The sequence below is a fragment of the Sinocyclocheilus rhinocerous genome, unplaced genomic scaffold (genome assembly GCF_001515625.1).
Source record: "Sinocyclocheilus rhinocerous isolate Xijiao unplaced genomic scaffold, SAMN03320098_v1.1 scaffold1676, whole genome shotgun sequence".
NCBI lineage: Eukaryota > Metazoa > Chordata > Actinopteri > Cypriniformes > Cyprinidae > Sinocyclocheilus > Sinocyclocheilus rhinocerous.
Window position 1 is genome coordinate 354,791 of NW_015644618.1, and position 6,347 is coordinate 361,137.

Here is a 6,347-nt window from a genome sequence, read left to right on the forward strand (position 1 = left end):
CTACGTTGATGTCAAGTCTGCATTTTATTATAACGATTTAATCAGATGATAGATAGATGAGGTAGATAGACAAAGCGAAGCTTGAGGATTTGAACATTTGATTTATTTATTTTTTACAATTATTTTTCCATTATACACATTATCATACATAAGTAGCAAAAGATAAAAAAATAAATAAAACTAAAGAAAATAAAACAAACAAATGTTAAAGGGGTCATATGATGCTATTTTAAAGATCATTATTTTGTGTATTTGGTGTAACAGAATATGTTGACATGCTTTAATGTTCAAAAAACATTATTTTTCAAATACTGTACATTATTGTAGGTCCACTATGCCATGCCTCTCTCAAACAGGAACTGGAAAACAGAAGGTTATTTGGCCAGTTGCTGGTCGTCAGACATTTCGGCCTGTGAAAGCTTGAAGAAGAGTTTTCTTCTGGTCTTCCTCTTTCAGTTGGAGGAACCTCAGCTCTTTCACCAAACCTCTGAAGACACAGAGGTTTTTCCACAGCCATCCAACTGCAGTGTGGAGGTCGTTTGTTATCCTTGGCTCCTGAATGAGGTGTACAAACAAATGGAATGAAGTGCTGGAAATACCTTCAATAATACTGTGCATTCAATTACACATAATACTAAAAAGTCATGAGCTTTAGTCAGGATGTAGCAAGCATTATCAAGTTTTGATTGTTTTTTTGTTTTCTCAAGTGCCCCTATTTGAGACATAAAAAACATACCCTGCTGCAGATTTCAATCTACTGCTCTTCTGGCACTTGCACGCAGTGAGGACATGTTTCCTGCTAAAAAATTATGGTAATTTGTATGTAGTCTGCTGGACAGAGAAAAACGTAAGCGAGAAAAAGATACCTTTCAACAGCAAAATTATCCAAGAGAATGAGGCACCACCATTTTAGTATTAGAGGAAAAACAAACTGGCAAATAAGGAAAAGCAAAAATTAATATATCATCAAATTGAATTAAGTCCCAATTATCTTTTTAAACAACAACTTACAGCTGTTAAATCAAAGGGCATCTCACCCCTTTTGTCCATGCACTCATCGAGAAAAATGTCCATATTACCCTTAAATTGGAACTGGAAAACAGAAGGTTATTTGGCCAGTTGCTGGTCGTCAGACATTTCGGCCTGTGAAAGCTTGAAGAAGAGTTTTCTTCTGGTCTTCCTCTTTCAGTTGGAGGAACCTCAGCTCTTTCACCAAACCTCTGAAGACACAGAGGTTTTTCCACAGCCATCTGCAGTGTGGAGGTCGTTTGTTATCCTTGGCTCCTGAATGAGGTGTACAAACAAATGGAATGAAGTGCTGGAAATACCTTCAATAATACTGTGCATTCAATTACACATAATACTAAAAAGTCATGAGCTTTAGTCAGGATGTAGCAAGCATTATCAAGTTTTGATTGTTTTTTTGTTTTCTCAAGTGCCCCTATTTGAGACATAAAAAACATACCCTGCTGCAGATTTCAATCTACTGCTCTTCTGGCACTTGCACGCAGTGAGGACATGTTTCCTGCTAAAAAATTATGGTAATTTGTATGTAGTCTGCTGGACAGAGAAAAACGTAAGCGAGAAAAAGATACCTTTCAACAGCAAAATTTTCCAAGAGAATGAGGCACCACCATTTTAGTATTAGAGCAGTGTTTCTCAACCCCCGTCCTTCAGGGCGACTGGGAGGGGTCGTGCGGTGCTTGAACGGGGAGCTGCGACTCTCCGCGTCGGATGGCAAGCCTTACCTGTCGCCGAATGAGGAGCACGATGGAAGGCCAGGTGAGGGACTCTCGCTGCATCCGAAGGGAGCTGCGGCTCTGCTGCACTGGAAGGGAGAGTCCCTCTTGCAGCTGAAAACGTGGCGTGGTTTAAAGCGTCAGATGGAGGGCTCTCACTGCGACCGAAGAGATCCGCGGCTCTGCTGCACCGGAAGGGGGAGCCCTGTCCAATGCTGAATAAGCCTTGAAACTCGCAACGACGGATGGAGGGCAGTATCAAATTTAAGCGGGGCACTGCAGCGGCAGTATCAAATGAGCAGGGCACTGCAGCGGCAGTATCAAATTAAGCGGAGCACTGTAGCAGCAGTATGAAATGAGCAGGGCACTGCAGCGGCAGTATCAAATTAAGCAGGGCACTGCAGCGGCAGTATAAAATTAAGAAGGGCACTGCAGCGGCAGTATCAAATGAGCAGGGCACCGCAGTGGCAGTCTCAAATTAAGCAGAGCACTGCGGCGGCAGTATCAAATTAAGCCGGGCACTGCGGCGTGGTTTAGAGTGTCAGATGGAGGGCTCTCACTGCGACCGAAGGGAGCCGCGGCTCTGCTGCACCAGAAGGGGGAGCCCTGTCCAATGCTGAATAAGCCTTGAAACTCGCAATGACAGATGGAGGGCAGTATCAAATTTAAGCGGGGCACTGCAGCAGCAGTATCAAATGAGCAGGGCACTGCAGCGGCAGTATCAAATTAAGCGCAGCACTGCAGCGATATTCATTCGATAGGTATTTTTTTTATTTTTTATTGACAGCTTTGTAGACTGGGCATACGAGATGGGCATGAGCTCCGCCGCAATAATTACAGGCATGAAGAAACTTGCAATGTTGTCTAATGCATTTACCCCCGTTGAAATTGTGACAAACCTGTCCAGCGACTGAGAAGGGAGGCCTTGAACTTCCCTTGGAGTCCGGATCTGCATAAAAAGTTGCAGAGCGTGGGATGTAGCTAGTGGATTTGGGTTGGACCGTGTCTGAACAGGCAGGGATAGTGGGATTAACTTGAGGACAGGAAGTTGTGGGGTGGACTAGCGACCTGCAGAGTGCGCATGTGATGTTGCAACATCCTAAAAACACTCTGTTGTGGAGATCAGGGTCCAGCGCGCCCCAGTAGGGGCATTGATTCCACTGAGCCACGCGAACCGCACATTTGGCAGAGAATAATTTGTGGTATGTATAGAAATGACCACCTCCGTAGGACAGCGCGAGTTCTGCGACTATGGCCAAATAATCGTTGAGTTCGCGCCGTCTATGGGGAAAAACTGAGCATATAACGTCTGTGTAGCGACTGAAAGCGATGGGGAATTAGGAGCAGGGTTTTCAGAGTGACGGACAAATTTCCGCAATCAATAAGCCGATTTGATTCGGCGACGGGGAGGAGAGAAAGCAGAGATGAGAGATCAATATCCGCACCTGCGAGGATCTGAGACCTGATGTTGTGAGTCACCGGGGGTGGTTCTGAAGCAACGGCATTCAGTGGGGCAGGAAGCGATGTAGCAGATAGTAAAGTGAACTGAGTTTTTGAATGGAGAGCAGAGCTGGAAGGGAGGGAAATGGGGGCTGTGACTAAAGGAGGAGGCAGCCTCACGCTTGCACTAGCCCCTGGAGCTTGAGGTAGGGAGTAAGAAGAAGTTGGAGGAAAAGAGGGAGGAGGTCAGTTAGCTTGCATCGCTGGCTGGTATTGTCCTGAACCGGCATTTACGGTGAGGGCTGCAGGCCACTGAGAGAAGAGGGGGGCGGAGGTTGAAGAAGAGAAGTGATAGGGTAGCTGGGCTTGAGCGGCTAGCGGAGGCATCCTCACGCTAGCGTCTGCCGCCGGAGCTAGATTAAAAGCAGGAAAGGAAGAAAAGGGGTGATGGGGTATGATAGCCTGTGATGTAGCGGGCAGCGCGGTGCCAGGAGGAGCTGCGGCATCTGGTTGAGCTGAGGAGTGAGGCGGTACGGGATCTGGGAGGGCGGAGTCTGGGGCACGGCCCTGGCTTGCTGATGGCCTGCTGTTTCTCTTCGATCGTGGGGGGCTGGAACTGGACCTAGAAGATGAAGTGCCAGAGACATGAGAGGTTTTATTCTTACAGACTCTACTTGACTTTGAAGGAGTGTTAGTGTGTTCCAGGGAGACGTAAAGACTGTAGAGCTCGGCTTTACTCATCCGCTGCGAAAACCGGACATCTGAATTAGTCAGAGCTTGTCTCAAACCTGCCACGGTCCATTTTGCAATGGAAGGAATGGACGGTGAAGCGGAGACGTAGGATGATGCTGAGGATGGTGCTGGTTGCCTTGATGGTGGAGGTGAACGAAGTCTTCGATGGCTTGGTGTGTGAGCTGTTGATCTTGCAGGCCGGCGTCCGCGCGCCGAGGCGCGGGGCTCGGCGGCGTCACTTGGCCGAGAAGGAAGCGCTTTTGCTCCGTTGGCTTGCGAGGCAAGTGCCTTGGGGCCGGTGGCTTGAGAAGACGGCGTCTTCGAGCCGGTGGCTTGAGTTGGAGCGGCTAGCTCGTGGTCCGAAGGAGAAGATACTAATTTGGACATAGTAGCAGACGAGTAATGCTGGAAAACTGTCGTGGAACTGAGGTAAGTTGGCTGTATATATATATATATATATGTATATATATACGTATTGTGCTTGTTAAGGTGATTAGCTGACGAGCTCCACCTGGGCCAGACTGATTGATTATCTGATCGTGCTCCTCCCGAACCGTTAATAAAACATCATTTATTTGTAGTGCGATAACTATATTTGCTTCAGTTCAAGCGGTATGTGAATCAATGATATTTTCCTCTTTAATATTTGCAGCACAAAATAAACATGAATAAATATTTGAATGCATATTGAAAAAAATCAGAACAATTTAATTCAAATGAATGTCTCATGAAATCGATCAATTAGAGTATCAAAAACATCAGTAAGCCTAGATTTTATTGCTTTTTTTCGTGTTAAATGTGAAGAATGACAGGTTGGATGCCAGACTTTGTATAGGTGTAATTTTCACATTAACTTACATTAACATTAACATGATTTTATTATCGTAATTTTGACTTTATTCTTAAAATATTATGACGTTAATCTTATTTATTTACTTATTTTTTCATCGTGGCACTAAAATGCCGCTGTAGGCTATTAGTACTGCATGCAAGCATACATGCATGCCCCCCCCCCCAAAAAAAAGACAGAAAAGTTTTTTCTGTGAAAGAGTTTTTAATTTTTGATTTGAATTATTTCGTTTTAAAGTAGTAATTTATAACATTATATAAATATATTTATCATGTCAGTGAGGCAAGTATTTGCTGGTTTCTGCGCAAAACTGTGACTGCAGAAAGCCACCCTGTTTCTTTTCTTTATTTTACAAAAGCACAATGTTAAAAGTAGACACTTTGCAGTTCTGAATGATGTATACGCTTACCTTTATGAGGAAAAATGATGGCGTGTTTTAGGTTTCCACTCTTATTAAGAAAAAAAAATGCAAGTGATCGCACTGGCGCTTCCATGTCCTGCAAAGCGCGCTTCAGCTTCTACTCTTCGCACAAACGATTGGATATTTATCACATATTTATCTTAAATATTTAAATTTATATTGTGAAATGCATTAAGTTTTTATGTCTCAAATCATGTTTATTTGAGAAGGCTAAACTGATCAAACATATGCTCAACTCACTCACTCACTGTCTGGCGCTGGCCACTTGGTATTTTAAAAAACAAAAACTTGAATTTAACAAAGTGTTTCATGTTTCTAAATTAACTTAATAAAGAAACGAAACGAAATATAACCACTTTGCCATTAAAACCCAAAACTGAACTATTTTTATGGCTGCAACAGCAGCTGTGTAAAAGGGGAGAGAGAGAGAGAGGGAGAGAGAGAAAAGACACGCGGGCTCAGGTCGGACTCGGGCGGAGAATTCTGATAAGCTGTCAGACAAGGGCCGGGCCCATGCAGGGCTCTATATTCGTTCCCTTTTTTCAATTAAAAGTTCCCCCTCGGCTCGGTGGGCCCATATGCACCTGCATACCCTGCATACCCAGACGCTACGCCCCTACTGCTCGCATAAAATTCAAGGCATTAATGTTTGCCTACAAAACCACCACTGGCTCTGCACCCCTTTACCTAAATTCATTACTTCAGTCTTATGTGCCCTCCAGAAGCTTGCGTTCTGCAAGTTAACATCGGTTTATTGTGTAGTGATGGGAAGTTCGGATCATTTTACCGACTCGGACCTTTGAGTCTCGTTCAGCAAAATGAACGAATCCAACTTAAGCGATGCAGTCTGAGCCGGAAAGAGAATTGATTAGTTCATTAGTCTTTTGAATCGTTCGTTCTTTTGTCACGTGACGTGACAGCATTTAAAGAAAAACCACATGAACTTCACATCTGCAATAACATGTTAAAATCACATGTGAAACACATATGAATCACATATGCAGCAAGCGGTTTTGGAACATTTTCATGGTCTCCATTTCCGTCAAGTTAATTCTTTATCGTCTATTTTTTATCTTAAAATCTATTTTATACACCATCATTTTCGTTTCTATAACGTGTGAATATATCCCCTATCGTATTCTACAACAAAAACAATCAGAGTGCC

The 6,347-nt window shown here is 43.8% G+C and overlaps 2 long non-coding RNA genes across 2 annotated transcripts; both read right to left on the bottom strand.

Moving 5' to 3' along the window:
- Positions 1–372: 372 nt before the first annotated feature.
- LOC107758419 (uncharacterized) lies at positions 373–931 on the bottom strand. The gene is made up of 3 exons (XR_001642020.1): positions 867–931; positions 737–799; positions 373–555 (listed from the first exon to the last, which is right to left on the bottom strand). It is a non-coding gene; the product is annotated as an uncharacterized LOC107758419 (long non-coding RNA).
- Positions 932–1,429: 498 nt separating this feature from the next.
- LOC107758420 (uncharacterized) lies at positions 1,430–1,666 on the bottom strand. The gene is made up of 2 exons (XR_001642021.1): positions 1,596–1,666; positions 1,430–1,525 (listed from the first exon to the last, which is right to left on the bottom strand). It is a non-coding gene; the product is annotated as an uncharacterized LOC107758420 (long non-coding RNA).
- Between the last annotated feature and the right edge of the window lie 4,681 nt (positions 1,667–6,347).